Source organism: Pseudophryne corroboree, chromosome 5 (assembly GCF_028390025.1).
Source record: "Pseudophryne corroboree isolate aPseCor3 chromosome 5, aPseCor3.hap2, whole genome shotgun sequence".
Lineage (NCBI taxonomy): Eukaryota > Metazoa > Chordata > Amphibia > Anura > Myobatrachidae > Pseudophryne > Pseudophryne corroboree.
Genome location: NC_086448.1, coordinates 851,803,292 through 851,820,174, shown reverse-complemented (window position 1 = coordinate 851,820,174; position 16,883 = coordinate 851,803,292).

Here is a 16,883-nt window from a genome sequence, read left to right as displayed (position 1 = left end):
CAATGTTTTTATTCTGTGTTTAACTATTGTGCCCAGCGCTCAGCGCTAGGCTTCCCTAGCCTTGCAGCCTGGCTGCTGGGGCTCTCTCTCAGTGCTGGAGGTATAGGGCTGGCTTCCCCCATCCTCCAGCTTGCCTGTAATGCCCGCCACTGGGGTCCAGGGAGCTGGGTCTCCCTGTCCCCCCAGTGTGGAACTCACTCAGTGGCCTCACCGCACAGTGCGGCGCACCCCCCTGATCCGAAGCCCGGCGGCCCGGGACACTTGTCCCGGCCGCTGTGGCTCTGTGTCCTTTGTAGCGCTGACCCCAGCACTCACTGTCTAATCATCCCCCCGCTGCTAAGGAGCCGGCTAGCCCGGTCCCACCTGAGCGGCGCACTCTGGTGGCCTCGCCGCGCAGGGGGCCGGCTAGCCTGGTCCCCTGTGTGTGGCGCTGAGTTCCGGTGCCCTCGCCGCAGCTTCCGGCGGGGAGCCAGGCTGTGGCGCACCCCCCCCTTTCCGCCCAGCAGCCCGGGACGTTCATCCCGTCTGCCGCGGCTGGCCACCTCCGATGGGCTGAGGCAACCACGGAGAGCGCTGCAGCGGGAGCTGAGCTCCCACCCGCAGCGGCTCACCCTTCTCGTGCAGTGAGCCTCTCTTCGTGAGTGCACAATGTTCAAATAGTCCACCTGAAGTCCAAGTTCAAGGCTCCACCACAAAAGTCTGTCCAATTTCCCCAAGATAGGTTGCAGCCACCTAACAGGTGGGTGGTAAGTCACCACGGTGTGGGGCAAATTACACACAAGTGCCACCCAAAGTGTCCCGATTGTGGCATACCCCACCTCCCACCATAGCAGTATTCTGTTCAAACAGGCCACAGGGTGCTCCTGCCCATATGGCTCCTCCTGGCTCGGTACTGCTCCCAGTTCGTGCAGTGGCGCAGTAGTTCGGAAACCACAGCCCTGGTCAAGAATGTGCGCCATCAGCAGTGGAGCGGGTACCAGAGCCTCCTTCAATGACTGGAATGCCAACTCGCAAGCGGGTGCAAAGTCCACTGACTTGGGAATGCCCTTCCTAGCAATCTCTGTAAAGGGGTTCACTACAGGACTAAAGTCAATGACAACATGTCCGTAGGGCCTTACAGGTTCTAAGGTCAGTACCTGTCTGAGTGATGTGGGTCGGGGACAGCCTCTGGTTGCCTCCACCCCCTCTGGTTTGGGCCTACCCCTGTCTCCTCCCACATGGTGCCCCAGGCACTGCACCTCCGTCATACCTATCTGGCAACGGTCTGTCCTAACTGTCAGACCTGCCCTCCAATCCTCTTCTGTCGACCTATGACTCGGGAAACCTACCCGGTCACCTAGGCCTACTCTTCCTCCTTGTACGGTACCTGTGCCACAGTGATGGTGGCCAGACCACCAGCCTCTGGATCCTGTGTGGCATCCACTACAGGGAGGCTGTGTGTCTTCCCCGATCTACTGAGCAGAGGCAGGGGACCTGCTATGTCCACAGCAATTCGCTGTAAAGATTCTCCTGTGTTCCCAGTGCAGATTGGAAGGTTCAGGTCACACGGGACCTGGCCACATAGGGGATTCCCGCTTACCGTCAGTAACCGCCTGTTACTGACTCCACCCACTGCGCTGTGGGCGGGTTTATGCTGCCACCACCAAACTCCTAACCTGCCGTGGCGTTTGGAACCACGGTTCTGTTCTGTATGTGCCGACACACTGCGTTACCACACCTGTGTGGTGTTGACGAATCCCCACTAGTCACCTGACTAGGCCTCTACCGGTAGCTGGCGGAAGGCGGAACTTGGAGACGTTAACTGCTTCCCTCGACAGCCGGAGCATGGGACTATGTTTGGCATAACCCTGTAGGTCACAAGATGAAGCAATCTTCTTGAGGCAGATGAGATGTTTATTTGCTCAATAATAGCCTTAAAAAAGACTCTTCCCTATTGCTAGGGGCAACAGCATACAGCAAGATGTTCCAGCAGAATAAAGATGGTACAATACAATTTTCATGGGGCAACTGCCCTCCTTTTTGTTAGGTTCCTGGTGCTCAGAACAGGGGAGATGTTGCGTAGTGAGTACTGAGCACAAGAACGTGACGCTGAGACAAGGTGTGGTGTGGAAATGGAACGGGAATAGCCCCTGGCACCCTACCTCCGTTGTCTCGCCCGTGCTGTCAGTACACTCTTGCGAGACTATGGTTGCTTGAGCCCATGGCAGCCGCGTTTGAAGGGCGGATTACGTCTGCCCAACTCTGATGCCCCCTCAGGTCTTAATGAGAGACAAAGAGTGAACTGAGACAGGGTGATAACAAGGGGCCCTCTAACTAAACAACAAAAGCCAGGGGCTACTGACTAGCCTAAAACTAAATGTATGTGCGGCTTGCCGCCAAAGGAAAAGAACAAAGGAAATGCTGTCCACACGCCGACACAATACTTTTGTGTACCGGCGGTAACAGCATAAGCAGAACCCTCTGCAAAACACCAGTGACAGATATAACCAAGGAATACAGCGGCCAAGTCCAACGGACGCGGCAAAGCCACTACTCACGGAACCGGTACAAATACTTGCAAACGAACAGGAACCCCCAATGCTGCCGACATAGACTCTCAGAACTGGAGGACAGGCAGAATCCCAAACGACAGACCGGTGGACACCAAGAAGCCAGAAACTCGACCAGGCATAGGCAAAGCCACAGGACTTCGGGACAGGAACGCTTCACGGCAGGACACGGATCAGACACAGGAATCGACACAGGAACCGACACTCTGGAAGCAGCTAGACTGACACTGCTATACAGGAGCTCAGGAACTGTCAGGAACAAGCTCAGAACACAAGCACTCTGGGAGACTGGAAACCTAGAAATATCACCAGCGTCCGTGAATTGCAGTCAGCCAGCATATAACAGAGAGGCCTAATTAATTTTCTCGTGCAGCTGCCCTGTTGCATGACTCCAAACTGACAAGATGCAACAGGTGAGACCAACCACATGGACACAGGCTGCAATTGCACAGACTCACCACTGACAGCAAACAATAATCTTCTAAACCAGAGCAATGGGAAATCCTGGCCTGCAAGAGAACTACAAACATAAATTAGGAATGAACCACTACCTGTGGTTCATAACAGTATCCTCTCCTAAAGGGTGAGCTCCGAGCACCCCATGACACCCACGGGGAACATAAACAGAAGTATAACATAAAATACAGAACCAAAATGCAAAACAGGAATGAGCCACAGCCGTGGCTCATAACATTACCCCCCCCCCTTGAGGAGGGGTCAAAGGACCCCAAAATTCAGACTATCCAAAACAAGGTATACAAAAAAAAACCTGACACACCGGTCTAACAGAAACAAGCTGTGGCAACAGCTTGTAACGGTGCCCCCCCCCCACCCCCCTCAACGGTGGCCACTGGACACAAGACAAGGAGGAAAAAAAATCTTATTTTTTTTTTTTTTTTAACACCGCAAGGCAAGAGTCAGCAATATTTATTTTTCTTTTTTTAATTACCCTGTGCTTGCTTGGCGACACCAGGAAAGGAAGAAATCTCTGGCTCAAAAAATTCTTCAAAACATATAGGTCGAGCAATCAGATGCTTCTTCCGTCTCCTACCAGAGTGCCCCAGCATATAAGAAACCTCATCAGTTTCGGAATCTGAGAACAGACCATAGATTGGTTCCATTCCCCTAGGTACCGAAACTTTAGAAGACGACAGAAAAGCACATCCTGTAGTCAAAGCAATGGGCTGAGACTCTTTCTGAACCCCACCTGGGGCAGTGACTTTCTGAACCCCACCCAGGGCAGTGACTTTCTGAACCCCACCCGGGGCAGTGACTTTCTGAACCCCACCCGGGGCAGTGACTTTCTGAACCCCACCCGGGGCAGTGGCCTTCAGGAACCCCGCTGGGGCAGTGGCCTTCGGGAACCCCGCTGGGGCAGTAACTTTCTGAACCCCACCCGGGGCAGTGGCCTTCAAGAACCCCGCTGGGGCAGTGGCCTTCAGGAACCCCGCTGGGGCAGTGGCCTCCGGGAACCCCGCTGGGGCAGTGGCCTCCGGGAACCCCGCTGGGGTCAGCACCTCGGATTCTTTTACTGGGACCGGACCGTCGGCCTCCCACTCAGGGATCGGGCCGTCGGCCTCCCTCTCTGAGTCGATAATTATCGAAACTTCTCCCGGGACTGTGACTTCCGGGACTTTTGCTGAAGCTATAATCTTCATAACCTCCACTAATGCTATGCCTCTTAAGTTCTTTCCCGGGGAAATTACCTCTAGACCCTTCTTTGGGGCTGTGTCTCTCGAGACCCCACTTGGGGATATTACTTCAAAGATCCCTTCTGGGGTTTTGCTTCTCGAGTTCCCTTCTAGAACTATGGTTTTAGATACCCTTTCTGGGGTTGCACTTTTTAAGTCCCTACCTGGGGTAACAGCTTCTGAGACCCCTTCTGGTATGGACACCAGAGCTATAATATTAGATGTCTCTCTATAACCTAGAGCATCGGGTACCGCTCCAGGACTCTGCGCACCGGGTACCGCTCCAGCACTCTGAGCACGCTCTGGGCACCGGGTACCGCTCCAGCGCTCTGGGCACCGGGTACCGCTCCAGCGCTCTGGGCACCGGGTAACGCTCCAGCGCTCTGGGCACCGGGTACCGCTCCAGCGCTCTGGGCACCGTGTACCACTCCAGCGCTCTGGGCATCGGGTACCACTCTAGCGCTCTGGGCATCGGGTTCCACTCCAGCGCTCTGGGCATCGGGTACCACTCCAGGACCCTGGGCTTCGGGCACCACTCCAGGACCCTGGGCTCCAGGCACCGCTCCAGGGGTTTGCAACTCTGCTTCAACTGGAAAATCAAGAGAGGAGAGAAACATTCTCCTTTGGTTCCTGAATCTATAATGGGGCTCCCTAGCCCAAGGACCCCAATTATAGGACAGAGTGCTTTTTAGTGTGGGTTGTGTGACAAGCTCCTCTGCCACAGTAGAGACAGGAGTAGGTCTTGTATCCTGACTAAACTTGGCCAGAGGACAGGACTTGTCGCAACACTTTGGCTTGCGCAACTCACAGGTCTGCAAATAGGGGCCTAAACCCCCACAATATAGGCATAAATCTAAGTTTCAGCGATGCAGACGCTCCTCTTCTGAGAGCCTGGGCCGCAGAAAACTTTTAAACCTTTTCTCTTTAATTAAACCTGAGGATTCACTTGTCACCATACTGTGAACAAGAGTCTCTTTATAGGATGAACTCTCAACAACTTCTGGCAAAATAAGCAACATTTTGGTCAGAAGGTTTTGCAGTTCCTTCAAGGATTGCTGTTAAACTTCCAGCCGCTCAGGTTTCAGAGCACTGAAAGCAGAGTTCAGGGCTGAGAGAGATGCCTGCAGGGCTCGCATAGTAGGCATAGGAGGATTACAAACTAGACAAGACAAGACTAGACAAGACAAGACAAGACAAGACTTTTTTCTTTTTAACCAGACAAGACTAGAATGGATTCTTAAACTAGACAAGACAGGACTGGATTTTTAAAACTAGACAAGACAGGACTGGATTTTTAAACAACGGACTGGATTCTGCAAACTGAATTCTAGACAGGACTAGATTCTAAACACCGGACTAAATTCTGCAAACTGAATTCTAGACAGGACTGGATTCTAAACACTGGACTGGTTTCTGCAAACTGAATTCTAGACAGGACTGGATTCTAAACACCGGACTGGATTCTGCAAACTGAATTCTAGACAGGACTGGATTCTAAACACCGGACTGGATTCTGCAAACTGAATTCTAGACAGGACTGGATTCTAGACTAAACACTGGACTGGGCCAAAAAAGAAAAAGTTTTATTTCTTTTTTGTGGTTGGGCTGGTGATAATGTTAGGTTCCTGGTGCTCAGAACAGTGGAGATGTTGCGTAGTGAGTCCTGAGCACCAGAACGTGACGCTGAGACAAGGTGTGGAGTGGAAATGGAATGGGAATAGCCTCTGGCACCCTACCTCCGTTGTCTCGCCCGTGCTGTTAGTACACTCTTGCGAGACTATGGTTGCTTGAGCCCATGGCAGCCGCGTTTGAAGGGCGGATTACGTCTGCCCTACTCCGATGCCCCCTCAGGTCTTAATGAGAGACAAAGAGTGAACTGAGACAGGGTGATAACAAGGGGCCCTCTAACTAAACAACAAAAGCCAGGGGCTACTGACTAGCCTAAAACTAAATGTATGTGCGGCTTGCCGCCAAAGGAAAAGAACAACAAAGGAAATGCTGTCCACACACCGACACAATACTTTTGTGTACTGGCGGTGACAGCATAAGCAGAACCCTCTGCAAAACACCAGTGACAGATATAACCAAGGAATACAGCGGCCAAGGCCAACGGACGCGGCAAAGCCGCTACTCACGGAACCGGTACAAATACTGGCAAACGAACAGGAACCCCCAATGCTGCCGACACAGACTCTCAGAACTGGAGGACAGGCAGAATCCCAAACGACAGACCGGTGGACACCAAGAAGCCAGAAACTCGACCAGGCATAGGCAAAGCCACAGGACTTCGGGACAGGAACGCTTCACGGCAGGACACGGGATCAGACACAGGAATCGACACAGGAACCGACACTCTGGAAGCAGCTAGACTGACACTGCTATACAGGAGCTCAGGAACTGGCAGGAACAAGCTCAGAACACAAGCACTCTGGGAGACTGGAAACCTAGAAATATCACCAGCGTCCGTGAATTGCAGTCAGCCAGCATATAACAGAGAGGCCTAATTAATTATCTCGTGCAGCTTCCCTGTTGCATGACTCCAAACTGACAAGATATAATTAGCCGACAGGTGAGACCAACCACATGGACACAGGCTGCAATTGCACAGACTCACCACTGACAGCAAACAATAATCTTCTAAACCAGAGCAATGGGAAATCCTGGCCTGCAAGAGAACTACAAACATAAAATAGAAATGAACCACTACCTGTGGTTCATAACACTTTTTTCTAACTCCAATACACATTACCACAGGGGGTAAGCCCGCCCTGTGGTGTATAACCAATCAATGTTTACCCATGGGCTGTGCATGCCTTGGTCACATGCACAGCTAACATTGTTCTCTATGGACAGTGGGGAGTGGTCACTCTCCTTTGTCTGTCCCATCCTGGAGGATCAGGATACGCCCCGGTGCCATTCAGTCTAGGCTGGGGGAAGTTTTCCCGCCTAAACTGACTTCCAGAAACCTGCCCGGGACCCAGCTCACTGTCTGCAGCCTGGATGCGGGCTCCAGAGCTGGGCAGCCTAGATCCCCGGTCAGGGTTTCCTGGCCACTACGGGTGATACCTATGGAGCTCCAGAAAACCACTCAGCTTGTTTCAAAGCTGAGCTTCTCCTCTCTCTACCAATCCTACCTTAAAGTGTGAGGCTGGAAGGGAAAGTATTCAGTTTTTTGGGGAAAAGGTCTGGGAGAACCCATCAGCCTGCACAGCCATGGATCCCCCCCTCCTGGGACACACAACCAAGTAAGTGCATTTACCTTTAAATTACATCACACTTAAAATACACTGTACATTCCCCTTTAAAGATACACTGAGCCTGTGCCCTGCACAGGCTCCACATACCCAGGCACTGCAGTGCCTTACAACACACAATATATGTTATTGCGTTTAAAACAATGTTTTTATTCTGTGTTTAACTACTGTGCCCAGCGCTGAGTGCTGGGCTTCCCTAGCCCTGCAGCCTGGCTGCTGGGGCTCTCTCTCAGTGCTGGAGGTATGGGGCTGGCTTCCCCCATCCTCCAGCTTGCCTGTAATGCCCGCCACTGGGGTCCAGGGAGCTGGCTCTCCCTGTCCCCCCAGTGTGGCACTCACTCAGTGGCCTCGCCGCACAGTGCAGCGCACCCCCCTGATCTGAAGCCCGACGGCCCGGGACACTTGTCCCGGCCACCGTGGCTCTGTGTCCTTTGTAGCGCTGAGGTGCCGGGAGCGTAGCTCCCGGACCCCAGCACTCACTGCCTAATCATCCCCCCGCCGCTAGGGAGCCGGCTAGCCTGGTCCCCCATGAGCGGCGCACTCTGGTGGCCTCGCCGCGCAGGGGCCGGCTAGCCCAGTCCCCTGTATGCGGCGCTGAGATCCGGTGCCCTCGCCGCAGCGTCGCACCCCCCTTTTCCGCCCAGCAGCCAGGGACGTTCGTCCCGGCTGCCGCGGCTGACCACCTCCGATGGGCTGAGGCAACAATGGAGCGCCCACCCGCAGCGGCTCCCCCTTCTCCCCCGGCGCACACACAGCTTAGTGCGCCGGGGGCTGTGCTCACCGCTGCCGGGAGCGGAGCTCCCGGACTTCGGCAGCGCACACCCGATGGCTGCAGTGGGAGCTGATCTCCCGGCTGCAGCGGTTCCCCTCTCCCCCGGCGTGCACACTCTGCTCAGCGCGCCGGGGGCTGCCCTCACTGCCGCAGTCGCCGGAGAGGTCCGGGATCGCGGCACATTGTTAAAATACATATTTAAAACATTTATAAAAACACGGCGCCTAGCGCCCACAATATTTTAAATATGGCGCCAAGCGCCCATTGTCCCGATAATGGCGCCGGGCACTAGGGGTTAACCCCTTCAGTGCCGCGGCGGCCATTGTCCACGTGGGCTGGGGTCTCTCCGGCCACAGTATATATCAGTACAGAGCGGTGTAACTGTGACCCATGTGTCCTGACAAGCAGTATAGAGGCTATAGAAAAGTATATATATTATTGTATATATCAGTACAGAGCGGTGTAACTGTGACACATGTTTCCTGACAAGCAGTATAGAAGCTATAGAAAAGTATATATATTATTGTATATATCAGTACAGAGCAGTGTAACTGTGACCATGTGTCCTGACAAGCAGTATAGAAGCTATAGAAAAGTATATATAATATTACTGTATATCAGTACAGAGCAGTGTAACTGTGACCATGTGTCCTGACAGGCAGTATAGAAGCTATAGAAAAGTATATATATTATTGTATATATCAGTACAGAGCAGTGTAACTGTGACACATGTGTCCTGACAAGCAGTATAGAAGCTATAGAAAAGTATATATATTATTGTATATATCAGTACAGAGCGGTGTAACTGTGACACATGTGTCCTGACAAGCAGTGTAGAAGTTATAGAAAAGTATATATATTATTGTATATATCAGTACAGAGCGGTGTAACTGTGACCATGTGTCCTGACAAGCAGTATAGAAGCTATAGAAAAGTATATATATTACTGTATATATCAGTACAGAGCAGTGTAACTGTGACCATGTGTCCTGACAAGCAGTATAGAAGCTATAGAAAAGTATATATATTATTGTATATATCAGTACAGAGCGGTGTAACTGTGACACATGTGTCCTGACAAGCAGTATAGAAGCTATAGAAAAGTATATATATTATTGTATATATCAGTACAGAGCGGTGTAACTGTGACAGATGTGTCCTGACAAGCAGTATAGAAGCTATAGAAAAGTATATATATTACTGTATATATCAGTACAGAGCGCTGTAACTGTGACCCATGTGTCCTGACAAGCAGTATAGAGGCTATAGAAAAGTATATATTACTGTATATATCAGTACAGAGCGGTGTAACTGTGACCATGTGTGTCCTGACAAGCAGTATAGAAGCTATAGAAAAGTATATATATTATTGTATATATCAGTACAGAGCGGTGTAACTGTGACACATGTGTCCTGACAAGCAGTGTAGAAGTTATAGAAAAGTATATATATTACTGTATATATCAGTACAGAGCGCTGTAACTGTGACCCATGTGTCCTGACAAGCAGTATAGAGGCTATAGAAAAGTATATATATTACTGTATATATCAGTACAGAGCGGTGTAACTGTGACCATGTGTCCTGACAAGCAGTATAGAAGCTATAGAAAAGTATATATATTATTGTATATATCAGTACAGAGCAGTGTAACTGTGACACATGTGTCCTGACAAGCAGTATAGAAGCTATAGAAAAGTATATATATTATTGTATATATCAGTACAGAGCAGTGTAACTGTGACACATGTGTCCTGACAAGCAGTATAGAAGCTATAGAAAAGTATATATATTATTGTATATATCAGTACAGAGCGGTGTAACTGTGACCCATGTGTCCTGACAAGCAGTATAGAAGCTATAGAAAAGTATATATATTACTGTATATATCAGTACAGAGCGGTGTAACTGTGACACATGAGTCCTTACAAGCAGTATAGAGGCTATAGAAAAGTATATATAATATTGTATATATCAGTACAGAGCGGTGTAACTGTGACCCATGTGTCCTGACAAGCAGTATAGAAGCTATAGAAAAGTATATATATTATTGTATATATCAGTACAGAGCGCTGTAACTGTGACCCATGTGTCCTGACAAGCAGTATAGAGGCTATAGAAAAGTATATATATTACTGTATATATCAGTACAGAGCTGTGTAACTGTGACCCATGTGTCCTGACAAGCAGTATAGAGGCTATAGAAAAGTATATATATTATTGTATATATCAGTACAGAGCGGTGTAACTGTGACCCATGTGTCCTGACAAGCAGTATAGAAGCTATAGAAAAGTATATATATTATTGTATATATCAGTACAGAGCGGTGTAACTGTGACACATGTGTCCTGACAAGCAGTATAGAGGCTATAGAAAAGTATATATATTATTGTATATATCAGTACAGAGTGGTGTAACTGTGACCCATGTGTCCTGACAAGCAGTATAGAAGCTATAGAAAAGTATATATATTATTGTATATATCAGTACAGAGCGGTGTAACTGTGACACATGTGTCCTGACAAGCAGTATAGAGGCTATAGAAAAGTATATATATTATTGTATATATCAGTACAGAGCGGTGTAACTGTGACCATGTGTCCTGACAAGCAGTATAGAAGCTATAGAAAAGTATATATATTATTGTATATATCAGTACAGAGCGGTGTAACTGTGACCATGTGTCCTGACAAGCAGTATAGAAGCTATAGAAAAGTATATATATTACTGTATATATCAGTACAGAGCGGTGTAACTGTGACACGTGTCCTGACAAGCAGTATAGTAGCTATAGAAAAGTATATATATTACTGTATATATCAGTACAGAGCAGTGTAACTGTGACCATGTGTCCTGACAAGCAGTATAGAAGCTATAGAAAAGTATATATATTATTGTATATATCAGTACAGAGCAGTGTAACTGTGACCATGTGTCCTGACAAGCAGTATAGAAGCTATAGAATAGTATATATATTATTGTATATATCAGTACAGAGCGGTGTAACTGTGACACGTGTCCTGACAAGCAGTATAGAAGCTATAGAAAAGTATATATATTATTGTATATATCAGTACAGAGCGGTGTAACTGTGACACATGTGTACTGACAAGCAGTATAGAAGCTATAGAATAGTATATATATTATTGTATATATCAGTACAGAGCGGTGTAACTGTGACACATGTGTCCTGACAAGCAGTATAGAAGCTATAGAATAGTATATATATTATTGTATATATCAGTACAGAGCGGTGTAACTGTGACACGTGTCCTGACAAGCAGTATAGAAGCTATAGAAAAGTATATATATTATTGTATATATCAGTACAGAGCTGTGTAACTGTGACACATGTGTCCTGACAAGCAGTATAGAAGCTATAGAAAAGTATATATATTATTGTATATATCAGTACAGAGCGGTGTAACTGTGACATGTGTCCTGACAAGCAGTATAGAAGCTATAGAAAAGTATATATATTATTGTATATATCAGTACAGAGCGGTGTAACTGTGACACATGTGTACTGACAAGCAGTATAGAAGCTATAGAAAAGTATATATATTACTGTATATATCAGTACAGAGCAGTGTAACTGTGACCATGTGTCCTGACAAGCAGTATAGAAGCTATAGAAAAGTATATATATTACTGTATATATCAGTACAGAGCAGTGTAACTGTGACACATGTGTACTGACAAGCAGTATAGAAGCTATAGAAAAGTATATATATTACTGTATATATCAGTACAGAGCAGTGTAACTGTGACATGTGTCCTGACAAGCAGTATAGAAGCTATAGAAAAGTATATATATTATTGTATATATCAGTACAGAGCGGTGTAACTGTGACACATGTGTACTGACAAGCAGTATAGAAGCTATAGAAAAGTATATATATTATTGTATATATCAGTACAGAGCGGTGTAACTGTGACACATGTGTACTGACAAGCAGTATAGAAGCTATAGAAAAGTATATATATTACTGTATATATCAGTACAGAGCAGTGTAACTGTGACATGTGTCCTGACAAGCAGTATAGAAGCTATAGAAAAGTATATATATTATTGTATATATCAGTACAGAGCGGTGTAACTGTGACACATGTGTACTGACAAGCAGTATAGAAGCTATAGAAAAGTATATATATTATTGTATATATCAGTACAGAGCGGTGTAACTGTGACCCATGTGTCCTGATAAGCAGTATAAAAGCTATAGAAAAGTATATATATTATTGTATATATCAGTACAGAGCGCTGTAACTGTGACCATGTGTCCTGACAAGCAGTATAGAGGCTATAGAAAAGTATATATATTACTGTATATATCAGTACAGAGCGGTGTAACTGTGACCATGTGTCCTGACAAGCAGTATAGAAGCTATAGAAAAGTATATATATTACTGTATATATCAGTACAGAGCGGTGTAACTGTGACCCATGTGTCCTGACAAGCAGTATAGAAGCTATAGAAAAGTATATATATTATTGTATATATCAGTACAGAGCAGTGTAACTGTGACCATGTGTCCTGACAAGCAGTATAGAAGCTATAGAAAAGTATATATATTATTGTATATATCAGTACAGAGCGGTGTAACTGTGACACATGTGTCCTGACAAGCAGTATAGAAGCTATAGAAAAGTATATATATTATTGTATATATCAGTACAGAGCGGTGTAACTGTGACACATGTGTCCTGACAAGCAGTATAGAAGCTATAGAAAAGTATATATATTATTGTATATATCAGTACAGAGCAGTGTAACTGTGACCCATGTGTCCTGACAAGCAGTATAGAAGCTATAGAAAAGTATATATATTATTGTATATATCAGTACAGAGCGCTGTAACTGTGACACATGTGTCCTGACAAGCAGTATAGAAGCTATAGAAAAGTATATATATTATTGTATATATCAGTACAGAGCGGTGTAACTGTGACCCATGTGTCCTGACAAGCAGTATAGAAGCTATAGAAAAGTATATATATTACTGTATATATCAGTACAGAGCGGTGTAACTGTGACACATGTGTCCTGACAAGCAGTATAGAAGCTATAGAAAAGTATATATATTACTGTATATATCAGTACAGAGCGGTGTAACTGTGACACATGTGTCCTGACAAGCAGTATAGAGGCTATAGAAAAGTATATATATATTATTGTATATATCAGTATAGAGCGGTGTAACTGTGACCATGTGTCCTGACAAGCAGTATAGAATCTATAGAAAAGTATATATATTATTGTATATATCAGTACAGAGCAGTGTAACTGTGACCCATGTGTCCTGACAAGCAGTATAGAAGCTATAGAAAAGTATATATATTACTGTATATATCAGTACAGAGCGGTGTAACTGTGACCCATGTGTCCTGACAAGCAGTATAGAAGCTATAGAAAAGTATATATATTATTGTATATATCAGTACAGAGCAGTGTAACTGTGACCATGTGTCCTGACAAGCAGTATAGAAGCTATAGAAAAGTATATATATTATTGTATATATCAGTACAGAGCAGTGTAACTGTGACACGTGTGTCCTGACAAGCAGTATAGAAGCTATAGAAAAGTATATATATTACTGTATATATCAGTACAGAGCGGTGTAACTGTGACACATGTGTCCTGACAAGCAGTATAGAAGCTATAGAAAAGTATATATATTACTGTATATATCAGTACAGAGCAGTGTAACTGTGACCATGTGTCCTGACAAGCAGTATAGAAGCTATAGAAAAGTATATATATTATTGTATACATCAGTACAGAGCGGTGTAACTGTGACACGTGTCCTGACAAGCAGTATAGAAGCTATAGAAAAGTATATATATTATTGTATATATATCAGTACAGAGCAGTGTAACTGTGACACATGTGTCCTGACAAGCAGTATAGAAGCTATAGAAAAGTATATATATTATTGTATATATATCAGTACAGAGCAGTGTAACTGTGACACATGTGTCCTGACAAGCAGTATAGAAGCTATAGAAAAGTATATATATTATTGTATACATCAGTACAGAGCGGTGTAACTGTGACACGTGTGTCCTGACAAGCAGTATAGAGGCTATAGAAAAGTATATATATTATTGTATATATATCAGTACAGAGCAGTGTAACTGTGACACATGTGTCCTGACAAGCAGTATAGAAGCTATAGAAAAGTATATATATTATTGTATATATATCAGTACAGAGCAGTGTAACTGTGACACATGTGTCCTGACAAGCAGTATAGAAGCTATAGAAAAGTATATATATTATTGTATATATATCAGTACAGAGCAGTGTAACTGTGACACATGTGTCCTGACAAGCAGTATAGAAGCTATAGAAAAGTATATATATTATTGTATACATCAGTACAGAGCGGTGTAACTGTGACACGTGTGTCCTGACAAGCAGTATAGAGGCTATAGAAAAGTATATATATTACTGTATATATCAGTACAGAGCGGTGTAACTGTGACACGTGTGTCCTGACAAGCAGTATAGAAGCTATAGAAAAGTATATATATTATTGTATACATCAGTACAGAGCGGTGTAACTGTGACACATGTGTCCTGACAAGCAGTATAGAAGCTATAGAAAAGTATATATATTATTGTATATATATCAGTACAGAGCAGTGTAACTGTGACACATGTGTCCTGACAAGCAGTATAGAAGCTATAGAAAAGTATATATATTATTGTATATATATCAGTACAGAGCAGTGTAACTGTGACACATGTGTCCTGACAAGCAGTATAGAAGCTATAGAAAAGTATATATATTATTGTATACATCAGTACAGAGCGGTGTAACTGTGACACATGTGTCCTGACAAGCAGTATAGAGGCTATAGAAAAGTATATATATTATTGTATATATCAGTACAGAGCGGTGTAACTGTGACCCATGTGTCCTGACAAGCAGTATAGAGGCTATAGAAAAGTATATATATTATTGTATACATCAGTACAGACAGAGCGGTGTAACTGTGACACATGTGTCCTGACAAGCAGTATAGAAGCTATAGAAAAGTATATATATTATTGTATACATCAGTACAGAGCGGTGTAACTGTGACCATGTGTCCTGACAAGCAGTATAGAAGCTATAGAAAAGTATATATATTATTGTATATATCAGTACAGAGCGGTGTATCTGTGACCATGTGTCCTGACAAGCAGTATAGAAGCTATAGAAAAGTGTATATATTATTGTATATATCAGTACAGAGCGGTGTATCTGTGACCATGTGTCCTGACAAGCAGTATAGAAGCTATAGAAAAGTGTATATATTATTGTATATATCAGTACAGAGCAGTGTAACTGTGACACGTGTCCTGACAAGCAGTATAGAAGCTATAGAAAAGTATATATATTATTGTATATATCAGTACAGAGCGGTGTAACTGTGACACATGTGTCCTGACAAGCAGTATAGAAGCTATAGAAGAGTATATATATTATTGTATATATCAGTACAGAGCGGTGTAACTGTGACACATGTGTCCTGACAAGCAGTATAGAAGCTATAGAAGAGTATATATATTATTGTATATATCAGTACAGAGCGGTGTAACTGTGACACATGTGTCCTGACAAGCAGTATAGAAGCTATAGAAAAGTATATATATTATTGTATATATCAGTACAGAGCGGTGTAACTGTGACACATGTGTCCTGACAAGCAGTTTAGAAGCTATAGAAAAGTATATATATTACTGTATATATCAGTACAGAGCAGTGTAACTGTGACACATGTGTCCTGACAAGCAGTATAGAAGCTATAGAAAAGTATATATATTATTGTATATATCAGTACAGAGCAGTGTAACTGTGACCATGTGTCCTGACAAGCAGTATAGAGGCTATAGAAAAGTATATATATTATTGTATATATCAGTACAGAGCGGTGTAACTGTGACCATGTGTCCTGACAAGCAGTATAGAAGCTATAGAAAAGTATATATATTACTGTATATATCAGTACAGAGCGGTGTAACTGTGACCATGTGTCCTGACAAGCAGTATAGAAGCTATAGAAAAGTATATATATTACTGTATATATCAGTACAGAGCGGTGTAACTGTGACACATGTGTCCTGACAAGCAGTATAGAAGCTATAGAAAAGTATATATATTACTGTATATATCAGTACAGAGCGGTGTAACTGTGACCATGTGTCCTGACAAGCAGTATAGAAGCTATAGAGAAGTATATATATTACTGTATATATCAGTACAGAGCGGTGTAACTGTGACACATGTGTCCTGACAAGCAGTATAGAAGCTATAGAAAAGTGTATATATTATTGTATATATCAGTACAGAGCGGTGTAACTGTGACACATGTGTCCTGACAAGCAGTTTAGAAGCTATAGAAAAGTATATATATTACTGTATATATCAGTACAGAGCAGTGTAACTGTGACACATGTGTCCTGACAAGCAGTATAGAAGCTATAGAAAAGTATATATATTATTGTATATATCAGTACAGAGCAGTGTAACTGTGACCATGTGTCCTGACAAGCAGTATAGAGGCTATAGAAAAGTATATATATTATTGTATATATCAGTACAGAGCGGTGTAACTGTGACCATG